The 14,443-nt window shown below is 42.1% G+C and overlaps 1 long non-coding RNA gene across 1 annotated transcript; it reads left to right on the forward strand.

The window, feature by feature from the left end:
* Window positions 1–533: 533 nt before the first annotated feature.
* Window positions 534–14,136, forward strand: LOC123724038 (uncharacterized). Its single transcript, XR_006767648.1, has 2 exons — window positions 534–730; window positions 13,987–14,136. It is a non-coding gene; the product is annotated as an uncharacterized lncRNA (long non-coding RNA).
* The last annotated feature ends 307 nt before the right edge of the window (window positions 14,137–14,443 follow it).

Raw genomic sequence — 14,443 nt, forward strand, 5'->3', positions numbered from 1 at the left:
ACCTTGTTAGTTCCTCAGAGCTTCACTAGTCACTCCCAATGCCAACTCCTCATTTGGCTGCCTTTCCTTCCAGTTCTCTGTTGCCAAAGACTGGAAGTAATTGCAAAAATCACTGAAGCTGGAGACTTATATCTCCCTCACTAACTTTAAGCATCAGCTGTCAGAGCAGCTTACCGATCATTGCACCTGTACACAGCCCATCTGTAAATAGCCCACCCAACTACCTCATCCCCATACTGTTATGTTTTATTTTTTGCTCCTTTGCACCCCAGTATCTCTACTTGCACATTCATCGTCTGCACATCTATCACTCAGTGTTTAATTGCTAAATTGTAATTATTTCGCCACTATGGCCTATTTATTGCCTTACCTCCCTAATCTTACTTCATTTGCACACAGTGTATACATACTTTTCTATTTTGTTATTGACTGTACGTTTGTTTATCCCATGTGTAATAAAAACACGTGGTTTGAGTAATCAAAATAAAACAGTCACGTGATAAGAGATCAATGATCGGATTGGTTAGTTCGCGCGCTAGTGAGTATTTTTCCGGCGTTGCTCCGCAAGCTTTTTATGTTTGGATGCACGTTCCTCGCCCCCCCCCAAAAATGCCTAAAAGATCTTATCCTTTCGCTGAATCTTTCTCATCGCAGCATAAAATTCACATTGGACAAAAGGAGTTGAATAATCGCGGCGATTATGGGGACAAGTATAGACAAGAAATCTACGGTAAGGTTTGCTGTCTGAAATAACTGGCTGGCTGTTAGCTAACTAGCTGGCCCTACTCCGTGTGCTGTTGTTTTAGCATAGTGGTAAAAACTAGCTAGCTAGGTTACAACAGCTAACGACCTACACCAAATGTTAATGTCCTTTTATTACTTGATAATTTAGCTAGGTGGCTATATCCAGCCACGACAGGCATTACATGTAGTTTGTTTTAGCCTTTGACTATTTCCAGGTAACGTTAGCCACAAACGTTACAGAAATATACTGTACCGAACAAAACTATAAACGCAACAATTTCAACAGTTCATATAAGGAATCTATGGATTTCACATAACTGGGTAGGGGCGCAGCCATGGGTGGTCCTGAGAGGGCATAGGCCCACCCACTTGGGAGCCAGACCCAACCAACCAAATTCTCTAAAATGGTATTGTAGGGGCTTATGGTAGAGAAATTAACATTAAATTCTCTGGCAACAGCTCTGTTTGACATCCCTGCAGTCAGGATGCCAATTGTAGGATGCCCTCAACGTGAGACATCTGTGGTATTGTGATGTGTGACAAAACTGCACATTTTAGTGGCCTTTTATTGTTCCCTGCACAAGGTGCACCTGTGTAATGATCACGCTGTTTAATCAGCTTCTTGATATGCTACACCTGTCACATGGATGGATGGATTATCTTGACAAAGGATAAAATGCTAACTAACGGATGTAAATATGTTTGTACAAATTTTTAGGGAAAGAAGCTTTTGTGTGTATGACGCTAGCTTGCTACTATGGATGTTTGATTTTTGCCTAGCTATGCTTTCTAGTTAGTTATGATAGGGAGTTGGGATTCAAAATTTCTTTCATTCTGGTGTTATACTTTGTATTGCTTATCTTATTTTTAAGCGATCGGAAAAGGTCACGGACAGGTCAATATGAATCCCTTGTCAATGTAATCACCTGTCAGGATTCAACATGTTTTGTCCAATATCTTAAAAGATAGGGTGGTCATATTGTCATGGCATTTTCAGGGCTGATGTAGAACACAGATGATTCAAATGAAAGAACAATTTATTAAATTAATATGCAAATCAGGCAGTATGAGATACATCATTAGAGTAATTTAAGACCAATTTAAAGTAGGGTGGTAAATGATCACATCTTCATGCTATATGCCAAACTGATTTTGTAACAATTTATGAAATTAGAAAACATTTATACTACTGTATGCAAATTAGATATGTAATATGCTAATACGTTTTAAGAATTTAAAAAAATAAACTCATTCATTTAAAGTTAGGTTGTCGTGTTGTTAATACAGTGGGGGGGAAAGTTTTTGATCCCCTGCTGATTTTGTACGTTTGCCCACTTACAAAGAAATGATCAGTCTATATAATTTTAATAGTAGGTTTATTTGAACAGTGAGAGACAGAATAACAACAAAAATATCCAGAAAAACGCATATCAAAAATTTTATAAAATGATTTGCATTTTAATGAGGGAAATAAGTACACTGCTCAAAAAAAATAAAGGGAACACTTAAACAACACAATGTAACTCCAAGTCAATCACACTTCTGTGAAATCAAACTGTCCACTTAGGAAGCAACACTGATTGACAATAAATTTCACATGCTGTTGTGCAAATGGAATAGACAACAGGTGGAAATTATAGGCAATTAGCAAGACACCCCCAATAAAGGAGTGGTTCTGCAGGTGGGGACCACAGACCACTTCTCAGTTCCTATGCTTCCTGGCTGATGTTTTGGTCACTTTTGAATGCTGGCGGTGCTTTCACTCTAGTGGTAGCATGAGACGGAGTCTACAACCCACACAAGTGGCTCAGGAGTGCAGCTCATCCAGGATGGCACATCAATGCGAGCTGTGGCAAGAAGGTTTGCTGTGTCTGTCAGCGTAGTGTCCAGAGCATGGAGGCGCTACCAGGAGACAGGCCAGTACATCAGGAGAAGTGGAGGAGGCCGTAGGAGGGCAACAACCCAGCAGCAGGACCGCTACCCCCGCCTTTGTGCAAGGAGGAGCAGGAGGAGCACTGCCAGAGCCCTGCAAAATGACCTCCAGCAGGCCACAAATGTGCATGTGTCTGCTCAAACGGTCAGAAACAGACTCCATGAGGGTGGTATGAGGGCCCGACGTCCACAGGTGGGGGTTGTGCTTACAGCCCAACATCGTGCAGGACGTTTGGCATTTGCCAGAGAACACCAAGATTGGCAAATTCGCCACTGGCGCCCTGTGCTCTTCACAGATGAAAGCAGGTTCACACTGAGCACGTGACAGACATGACAGAGTCTGGAGACGCTGTGGAGAACGTTCTGCTGCCTGCCACTCCAGGACCTTAATGTGCTTCTTCTTGAGCCACTCCTTTGTTGCCTTGGCCGTGTGTTTTGGGTCATTGTCATGCTGGAATACCCATCCACGACCCATTTTCAATGCCCTGGCTGAGGGAAGGATGTTCTCACCCAAGATTTGACGGTACATTCCATCGTCCCTTTGATGCGGTGAAGTTGTCCTGTCCCCTTAGCAGAGAAACACCCCCAAAGCATAATGTTTCCACCTCTGTTTGACGGTGGAGATGGTATTCTTGGGGTCATAGGCAGCATTCCTCCTCCAAATACAGCGAGTTGAGTTGATGTCAAAGAGCTCCATTTTGGTCTCATCTGACCACAACACTTTCACCAGTTGTCATTCAGATGTTCATTGGCAAACTTCAGATGGGCATGTATATGTATTCTTGAGCAGGGGACCTTGCGGCGCTGCAGGATTTCAGTCCTTCACGGCGTAGTGTGTTATCAATTGTTTTCTTGCTGACTATGGTCCCAGCTGCCTTGAGATCATTGACAAGATCCTCCTGTGTAGTGCTGGGCTGATTCCTCACCGTTCTCATGATCATTGCAACTCCACGAGGTGAGATCTTGCATGGAGCCCCAGGCCGAGGGAGATTGACAGTTCTTTTGTGTTTCTTCCATTTGCGAATAATCTCACCAAATGTTGTCACCTTCTCACCAAGCTGCTTGGCAATGGTCTTGTAGCCCATTCCAGCCTTGTGTAGGTCTACAATCTTGTCCCTGACATCCTTGGAGAGCTCTTTGGTCTTGGTGGAGAGTTTGGAATCTGATTGCTTCTGTGGACGGGTGTCTTTTTTTTACAGATAACAAAGCTGCGGTTAGGAGCACTCCCTTTAAGAGTGTGTTCCTAATCTCAGCTCGTTACTTGTATAAAAGACACCTGGGAGCCAGAAATCTTTCTGATTGAGAGGGGGTCAAATATGTATTTCCCTCATTAAAATGCAAATCAATTTATAACATTTTTGACGTGTTTTTCTGGATATTTTTGTTGTTATTCTGTCTCTCACTGTTCAAATAAACCTACCATTAAAATTAGACTTATCCTTTCTTTGTCAGTGGGCGAACGTACAAAATCAGCAGGGGATCAAATACTTTTTTCCCCCACTGTATATGTTGATGTTTTATGCAGAACTGGGAGTCTACACTGAGCAGTAAGGTGCCACGCATGCACAAAAAGATGGGTTCCTATTTATCAGTTATGTTGTATTTAGTAGCCCAACTGATTAGGAATAGAGTGCCAAATAAGTCTAACATAGCGTACTTCTAAGGTAGGCCAACGCCGGAGTTGGGTTAGGTTGTAATGTTATTTTTAGGGATGCACAAAATATCAACATATCGGAATCGGACGATATTAGCTAAAAGTGCCAACATCGGTATCGGCCCGATGTCTAGTTTAACGCCTTATGTGCAAAACCAATGTCAAAGCTGACGTACCTACGTTATATAGGTATGCACATGATGTAATGACAACGTGTATAATGTTGCGCTACACGTGCAACACAGCATTTCAATCCTCGCCCACAATGTCTGCTGTGTGAATCGAGCAGTCATTTGAAAGAGTAATACAATTTCAGCGAGACAACTCAAAGTCGAAATCCATTAACGCCAAGATAATGGGATTCATTGCCCTTGACAATCAACCGTTACCTGTCGTGGGTGATGTTGGCTTTTGCGACTGGTCGAGCACTGGTACACACTACTAAGTGCGCTATTTTTCTGATGTTGCTCTACCGGAGTTACACAGTAATAGCGTCACTGCTGTTAGCTTCACAACATAATATGGAACGCCGTTTGGGTCTTTGTGTCAAAAAATATATATTTCAATTAACACTATTTGACACGTTAAATAAGCTTTTAATTTGACACATAAGTTATATTATAGAATGTTGTATGTTTTGAATTTGCATGTGCACCCCAGCGCTACCACTACTATCAGTAGCACTGTCAAAGCTGTACAAAAAAGTATGCAAACACCGGCCACGAACGATGTGTTTACAATACCGCGCTGGTAATAAACCATTTATTTGTTTGACTGCAACTTCTGGGTAGCTAGCCAGCTTTAGCTTGGTACCTAGCTAGCCCCAATACAACCAGCCTGAAAACAATGACCAGTAGTTATTTTCATTATACTTAGCAATGATTTCAAATCAAATTTAATTTGTCACATGGCCAAATACAACAAGTGTAGACTTCACCGTGAAATGCTTACTTACAAGCCCTTAACCCAATAGTGCTGTTCAAGAAGCGGTAAGAATCTTTACCATGTAAACTAAAATTTAAAAAGTAGCACAATAAGAATAACGATGCAATATACAGGGGGCACCGGTACCGAGTCAGTGAGCGGGTGTACAGGTTAGTTGAGGTAATTTGTAAATGTAGGTGGGGGTGAAGTGACTGTGCAAGGATAATAAACAGCGGGTAGCAGCTGGAATCCTTGTGAGGAAGTATTAGCTAGGTAGCCACTTGTTGTTCGCCTATTAAAATTCAACTTCAGTTCATGAAAATAAATAGCCAGCTACTTAACCCTGTTGCCCAAAGCTAACGTTATAAGCAGCCAGCTAGCTTCATCTGGCTAGTGACGCTCGACCGGGTTGTGTTGTGAAGCTAGCCACAATAAGGATTAGGCACAGTAGTGGAATTTGCGGTTTGCCTTCAAAATAAAAGTACCTCTTTTGAAAGTGACGCAGAAGGTTACAGTTGGTGGAATCATGCCATATTTAGACTATATAATATTACTCAAGGTTGGAATGTGAAGCAATGACATGGGGTATCAGTCTACTCGATGACACCCACATAACACCAAATCAAATGTATTTATATAGCCCTTCTTACATCAGCTGATATCACAAAGTGCTGTACAGAAACCCAGCCTAAAACCCCAAACAGCCAGCAATGCAGGTGAAGAAGCACGGTGGCTAGGAAAAACTCCCTAGAAAGGCCAAAACCTAGGAAGAAACCTAGAGAGGAACCAGGCAATGAGGGGTGGCCACTTCTGGCTGTGCCGGGTGGAGATTATAACAGCACATGGCCTAGATGTTCAAATGTTCATAAATGACCAGCATGGTATAATAATAATAATAATAATAATAATAGTTGTTGAGGGTGCAACAAGTCAGTAACGCAAGAGTAAGTGTCAGTTGGCTTTTTCATAGCCAATCTCTACCGCTCCTGCTGTCTCTAGAGTTGAAAACAGCAGGTCTGGGACAGGTAGCACGTCCGGTGAACAGGTCAGGGTTCCATGGCTGCAGGCAGAACAGTTGGAACTGGAGCAGCCGCAAGGCCAGGTGAACTGGGGACAGCAAGGAGTCATCAAGCCAGGTAGTCCTGAGGCATGGTCCTAGGGCTCAGGTCCTCCGAGAGAGAGAAAGAGAGAATTAGAGAGCATATTTAAATTCACACAGGACACCGGAAAAGACAAGAGAAATACTCCAGATGTAACAGACTGACCCTAGCCCCCCGACACATAAACTACTGCAGCATAAATACTGGAGGCTGAAACAGGAGGGGTCAGGAGACACTGTGGCCCCATCCGATGAAACCCCCGGACAGGGCCAAACAGGTAGGATTTAACCCCACCCACTTTGCCAAAGCACAGCCTCCACACCACTGGAGGGATATCTCTAACATACCATCCCGGGACAAGGCCGAGTATAGCCCACAAAGAGCTCCGCAACGGCACAGCCCATGGGGGGGCGCCAACCCAGACAGGAAGACCACGTCAGTGACTCAACCTACTCAAGTGACGCACCCCTCCCCGGGACGGCATGGAAGAACACCAGTAAGCCAGTGACTCAGCCCCCGTGATAGGGGTAGAGGCAGAGAATCCCAGTGGAAAGAGGGGAAACCGGCCAGGCAGAGACGGCAAGGGCGGTTTGTTGCTCCAGCCTTTTCGTTCACCTTCACACCCCTGGGCCAGACTACACTTAATCATAGGACCTACTGAAGAGATGTGTCTTCAGTAAAGACTTAAAGGTTGAGACTGAGTCTCTCACATGGGTAGGCAGACTATTCCATAAAAATTGAGCTCTATAGGAGAAAGCCCTGCCTCCAGCTGTTTGCTTAGAAATTCTAAAGAAGAAGAGTTTACACAAATATTAGCGTTGTAACTCTTGTCGTGTGACTGTGAAATCACCTCCCCAGTCGGCCTATTGTGTGTATTGACATTCATATTGCACTGTACAGCGTTACCTAAGGATTGGGGATCAATGAAATGGGCTATCAGTCTACTCAATACCCAAGATGTTTTTTTTTCCCAACGTCCTCCTCAGTTATCAGATTCCAAAACATCCACGCAGTATTGTTTTTCCTCAGGAATAGTGTTCAATACACACAGGTTGATGACAAATGTGGCTCAATTCAGTTGTTTCAGAGTCCCGCAATAAGAGCTACAACGCTAATGTTCTCTGGGTGTCACTGAGTAGACTGATACCCCATGTCATTGATCCATAATCCATAGTTAAGGCTGTACAGTGAAATAAGTATGCCTCAATGCAATTCTAAAGTATAATACCTCCAGTGTGATTAACAGATTTTTGTCAAATTAACATTGTCTTTTGTTGCTTTTTATTAAATATATATATAAATCCTCGTTTAGCATGATCTATTCAATTATGGCATAATTCTACTATTTGTATTACTGTCAATGACATATTTTTATTTAAGGCTAACCGCAAAGTCCACTATTGTGGCTAATCCTTATCGTGGCTAGCTTCACATAGATGGGTCCCACCACCATTAATCAAATAAGAACTGTCTTATACATGACTTTTTTTTTTTTAATGATGATGACACCTAGCTATATAGTTAGCTAACTATAGCTACTGAAACATATGTTTTTGGGGAAGAACATTGTTTGCATCCATGAGCTAGCTAGCTTTTTTTTTCTGACCAGCACCGTAGGTGCGCGAGGCTACTTTACCAGCATCAAAGCGTACAGTTGAAGTCGGAAGTTTACATACACCTTAGCCAAATACATTTTAAACTCGGTTTTTTACAATTCCTGACATTAAATCCTAGTACAAATTCCCTGTCTTAGGTCAGTTAGGATCACCACTTTATTTTAAGAATGTGAAATGTCAGAATAATAGTAGAGAATTATTTATTTCAGCTTTTATTTCTTTCAGCACATTCCCAGTGGGTCAGAAGTTTACATACACTCAATTAGTATTTGGTAGCATTGGCTTTAAATTGTTTAACTTGGGTAAAACGTTTTGGGTAGCCTTCCACAAGCGTCCCACAATAAGTTGGGTGAATTTTGTCCCATTCCTCCTGACAGAGCTGGTGTAACTGGGTCAGGTTTGTAGGCCTCCTTGCTCACCCACGCTTTTTCAGTTCTGCCCACAAATTGTCTATAGGATTGAGGTCAGGGCTTTGTGATGGCCACTAATTCCTTGACTTTGTTGTCCATAAGCCATTTTGCCACAACTTTGGAAGTATGCTTGGGGTCATTGTCTATTTGGCAGACCCATTTGCGACCAAGCTTTAACTTCCTGACTGATGTCTTGATGTTGCTTCAATATATCCACACAATTTTCCTGCCTCATGATGCCATCTGTTTTGTGAAGTGCACCAGTCACTCCTGCAGCAAAGCTCCCCCACAACATGATGCTGCCCCCCCCCCCGCTTCACGGTTGGGATGGTGTTCTTCGGCTTGCAAGCATCCCCCTTTTTCCTCCAAACATGATGATGTTCATTATGGCCAAATAGTTATATTTTTGTTTCATCAGACCAGAGAACATTTCTCCAAAAAGTACGATCTTTGTCCCCATTTGCAGTTGCAAACTGTAGTCAGGCCTTTTTATTGTGGTTTTGGAGCAGTGGCTTCTTCCTTGCTGAGCAGCCTTTCAGGTTGTCGATTATAGGACTCGTTTTACTGTAGATGTAGATACTTTTGTACCTGTTTCCTCCAGCATCTTCACAAGGTCCTTTGCTGCTGTTCTGTGATTTGCACTTTTCGCACAAAAGTAGGTTCATCTCAAGGAGACAGAACGCGTCTTCTTCCTGAGCGGTATGACGGCTGTGTGGTCCCGTGGTGTTTATACTTGCGTACTATTGTTTGTACAGATCAACGTGGTACCTTCAGGCATTTGGAAATTGCTCCCAAGGATGAACCAGACTTGTGAAGGTCTGCAACTTCAAGCAAAGAGCCACTGAGTTTGAAGATGGGCCTTGAAATACATCCACAGGAACACCTCCAATTGACTCAAATGATGTCAATTAGCCTATCAGAAGTTTCTAAAGCCATGACATTTTCTGGAATTTTCCGAGCTGTTTAAAGGCACAGTCAACTTAGCGTATGTAAACTTCTGACCCACTGGAATTGTGATACAGTGAAATAATTTGTCTGTAAACAATTGTTGGAAAAATTACTTGGGTCATGCACAAAGTAGATGTCCTAACCTGTTAGGGCTAGGGGGCAGTATTGACACAGCCGGATAAAAAACGTACCCGATTTAATCTGGTTACTACTCCTGCCCAGTAACTAGAATATGCATATAATTATTGGCTTTGGATAGAAAACACCCTAAAGTTTCTAAAACTGTTTGAATGGTGTCTGTGTATAACAGAACTCATATGGCAGGCCAAAACCTGAGAAGATTCCATGCAGGAAGTGGCCTGTCTGACAAATTGTGTTTCATCTTGGCTCTTTTTATTGAAGACTGAGGATCTTTGCAATAACGTGACACTTCCTACGGCTCCCATAGGCTCTCAGAGCCCGGGAAAAAGCTGAACGATAGAGGCAGCCTCTGGCTGAAACACATTATCGCTTTTGGCAAGTGGCCGATCAGAGTACTATGGGCTTAGGCGTGTGCCCGAGTCGACCGAGTGCTTTATTTTCTTTCGTCTGTTTACCTAAACGCAGATTCCCGGTCAGAATATTATTGCTTTATGAGAAAAATGGCATAAAAATTGATTTTAAACAGCGGTTGACATGCTTCGAAGTACGGTAATGGAATATTTAGAATTTTTTGGTCACGAATTGCGCCATGCTTCGTCACCCTTATTTACCCTTTCGGATAGTGTCTTGAACGCACGAACAAAATGCCGCTGTTTGGATATAACTATGGATTATTTTGAACCAAACCAACATTTGTTATTGAAGTAGAAGTCCTGGGAGTGCATTCTGACGAAGACAGCAAAGGTAATAACATTTTTCTTATAGTAAATCTGACTTTGGTGAGTGCTAAATTTGCTGGGTGTCTAAATGGCTAGCCCTGTGATGCCGGGCTATCTACTGAGAATATTGCAAAATGTGCTTTCACCGAAAAGCTATTTTAAAATCGGACATATCGAGTGCATAGAGGAGGTCTGTATCTATAATTGTTATGCTTTTTGTGAACGTTTATCGTGAGTAATTTAGTAAATTCACCGGCAGTGTTCGGCGGGAATGCTAGTCACATGCTAATGTAAAAAGCTGGTTTTTGATATAAATATGAACTTGATTGAACAAAACATGCATGTCCTAGGGTTGTCATCTGATGAAGAACATCAAAGGTTAGTGCTACATTTAGCTGTGGTTTGGGTTTATGTGACATTATATGCTAGCTTGAAAAATGGGTGTCTGATTATTTCTGGCTGGGTACTCTGCTGACATAATCTAATGTTTTGCTTTCGTTGTAAAGCCTTTTTGAAATCGGACAGTGTGGTTAGATTAACGAGAGTCTTGTCTTTTTAAAATGGTGTAAAATAGTCATATGTTTGAAAAATTGAAGTTTTTGGATTTTTCGAGGAATTTGAATAACGCGCCACGGGATTACACTGGCTGTTGAGTAGGTGGGACGATTTGGTGCCACCTACCCTAGAGAGGTTAAGAACAAATTCTTATTTTCAATGACGTCCTAGAAACAATGACGATTAGAAACAGTGGGTTAACCTGTCTGGGGTATGTGGGACGCTAGCGTCCCACCGGCGGAACACACTGCCAACAGCCAGTGAAATAGCAGGGTGCCAAATTCAAAACAACAATCTCATTCATATTTCTCAAACATACACCATTTTTAAAGATGAACTTCTCGTTAATCCAACCACATTGTCTGATTTCAAAAAGGCTTTACAGCAAAAGCATAGATTGTTAGGACAGCACCTAGACAAGAGAAACCACACAGCCATTTTCCAAGCAAGGAGAGGTGTCACAAAAACCAGAAATACAGCTAAAATTGATCACTAACCTTTGATCTTCATCAGATGGCACTCGTAGAACTTCATGTTACACAATGCATGTATGTTTTGCTCGATAAAGTTAATATTTATATCCAAAAACCCCATTTTACTTTGGCGTGAAATGTTTTACCTCCCAAAACTTCCGGTGAATGAGCACATCAATTTACAGAAATACTCATCATAAATGTTGATAAAATATTAAACTGTTATTCAAAGAACTATAGATACACTTCTCCTTAATGCAACCGCTGTCAGATTTCAAAACTTTACAGTGAAAGCACACTTTGCAATAATCTGAGTACAGCGTTCAGACACGAAACCAAACCCGCCATTTGAGTCAACAAAACTCAGAAATATTATTATAAATATTCACTTTTGAGCTTTGTCGGAATGCACTTCCAGGAATCCCAGTTTCCCAATAAATGTTAATTTGTTTCGTTAAAGTCCAAATACCTCCTTTTTGTTCGGTCGAGTACTCCAAATGCGCTTTGCTCGCGCAATAAGTTCAGACGAAACGTCAAAAGTTATATTATAGTTCGTAGAAACATGTCAAACGATGTATAGAATCAATCTTTAGGATGTTTTTATCATAAATGTTCCATAATATTCCAACCGGACAAAACCTTTGTCTTCAAAAAAGAAAAGGAACACAGCTAACTCTCACGTGTGTGTGCACGCCACTGAGCTCATGTCATTTTCTCACTCATTTACTTCCAGGAGCTCTTTTTTTTTCTTCTCCCTATTCACAGTAGAAGCATGAAACAACATTCTAAAGACTGACATCTAGTGGAAGCCTTAGGAAGTGCAAAATGAACCCTAAGTCACTATATACTGTATAGGCAATCACCTGAAACTACAACCTCAGATTTCCACACTTCCTGGTTGGATTTTTCTCAGGTTTTTTCATGCCATATGAGTTCTGTTATACTCTCAGACATCATTCAAACAGTTTTAGAAACTTTAGAGTTTTCTATCGAAATCTACTAATAATAAGCATATTCTACCTTCTGCGCCTGAGTAGCAGGCAGTTTACTACGGGCACGCCTTTCATCCGGACGTCAAAATACTGCCCCCTACCCTAGATAAGTTAACTGCCTTGTTCAGGGGCAGAACGCCAGATTTTTACCTTGTCAGCTCGGGGATTCGATCTTGCAACCTTTCCGTGACTAGTCCAACGCTCTAACCACTAGGCTGCCTGCTGCCCCATGCAGTGCCTAAGACCGCTGCGTGTGTGTGTGTGTGTGTGTGTTTACTATTTAACTGTACTAGAATGCTTAAGGCTGGTAAAATTTTAAGTATCGTATTTTTTTGGGCGAGGAAATCACTAGTTATTTTTGGTTGTGATGAGTTACTCTTGTGATGGGAGGACGAACTGCAATTTTTCCAGCAAATAATTAGCCTAGTCTCAGGAGCGGGCTAGGCAGATGGGACACATTTTCAGTTCACTGGTATTTATCTATGCATTTATCGTTTGTAGAACTGTAGCCACTGAGTTCTGTTACTTTTCACTTGAAAGAATAAAACCAATCACACAATTCGCCGCTGGCACAATAAAGCCAATGCTGCGCAGCACTCCCTGTTGCCCACACAGCTAGCAAGCTAGCACTTGTCATGGAAATGGGGTTGGCGGAACGTGAATTTGGACCAATCCCTGACAACCCATGCATCACAATGTAGCTATGAAACTACTTTGTAACCATATTTTTTTTTTTCGTTTTTTTTTTTCGCGTCTCTGATAGAAAAAATGCAATGACGGAGCCGAACGAAATGTTTTACCTCATACTTCAGTCAAAGGACATCCGATGACCGTGAAACACCCTCAGGACTTTCCAATACTTCTTAGCAATACAATGTCAAATCGATCTTACTCTGGTAGGTTGAGGAATGCCTTCCGCGAAGCGCATATATGAACACACTGATTTCGCAGGTTTCACAAAAAGGGCTGTCCCACAGTTGAAAGTTCTTAGCACGGCACTTGGTTTCCATTTTAACTCATATTGCGTAAATTTGTAGACATGGGTAACAACTGCCGTTTTCCATTGATTTATGTATTTTGACGACCCCCGTTGATACTTAGTGAAAATGGATTTGTCTACTGCTGTTTTTTTGTAGAATTCTTGCATAGCGTCCATTGTTTGTCGCATCACCTAACACCCTAATTATGGTGTTTAACTGTCACCTAGTCAGAAGGCCACTTCTGGGCATATTAAGATGTCAGCATGCTTCAGTTCTGCTGGCGCAGTGCTCGGCGACCCGAACGAGTGTGCTCGCATATCCCTGAAGGCCTTCACTTGAAAAATGAGAAAGTGGCAATAGTTCTGTTTTATCTATTTTGAAACGCCATAACCAGTATACCCTTCCTCAAAATAGTCAGAATTCATCTAAGATAAATCTGTCAATTTTGATGTTTTTGCAGAGAAGATGCAATTTTGCATCTGACGAGGATGTTTGGTGCGGTAAGTGGGGGGTAAAAAAATGTGCATGAGGACGAGTTGTCTCTCATTGAATGACAACAGGTAGTTTTTATTGAAGAATCCCTACTGTTGACCAATGGCCGACAAGGGCACGTAGACTTTGGCTACCGACTTCGGCATGCCTAGATTAAAACGTGTGCCCGACCACCTGAAAAAACCCTTGCCGAAGTCCAAAACGTCAGAATATATGCACAAACTGTTCCAAACTGTTTCAGCTGGGAAACATGCGGATGCCTTTACTCTTCAATCTGCTGTTTGCTTATCTCTGACTCTCTTCCAGAAAAGACAGACCCTGCTCTTCAACGGTACCAAAGCTGTCATGGGGAAAATCTGGAATATAGATACGGAGAAGTGCTCAACGATACAGCCTTCGGGGTCAGGTGTGACACCTGACGGGAGCCGCACACTACTGAGGGGACAGACACCGATTGGACAGGATGGCAGACTTACACCTGTCCAAGGTAATCTTCTCAGGTGAATTGCAACCTTTACACACATCTGAGAATGGGCTGAAGGGAAACCATTCCAGTCAGAATTGAAATCACCATTCTGACTTCAATTCAGAAAATGATTACTCTTTAGTACAGGGGTGTCAAACTAATTTCATGAAGGGCAGAGTGTCTGCTGGTTTCAGTAGTTGCCCGCCGATTAGTGCGTTAGGGGCGGTGCCTCACTTGTGATTGGTCAAATGTATAAAAATAAAAAAATGATATATGTGCGCGCACACAGTTGAAGTC

The sequence above is a fragment of the Salmo salar genome, unplaced genomic scaffold (assembly GCF_905237065.1).
Source record: "Salmo salar unplaced genomic scaffold, Ssal_v3.1, whole genome shotgun sequence".
Lineage (NCBI taxonomy): Eukaryota > Metazoa > Chordata > Actinopteri > Salmoniformes > Salmonidae > Salmo > Salmo salar.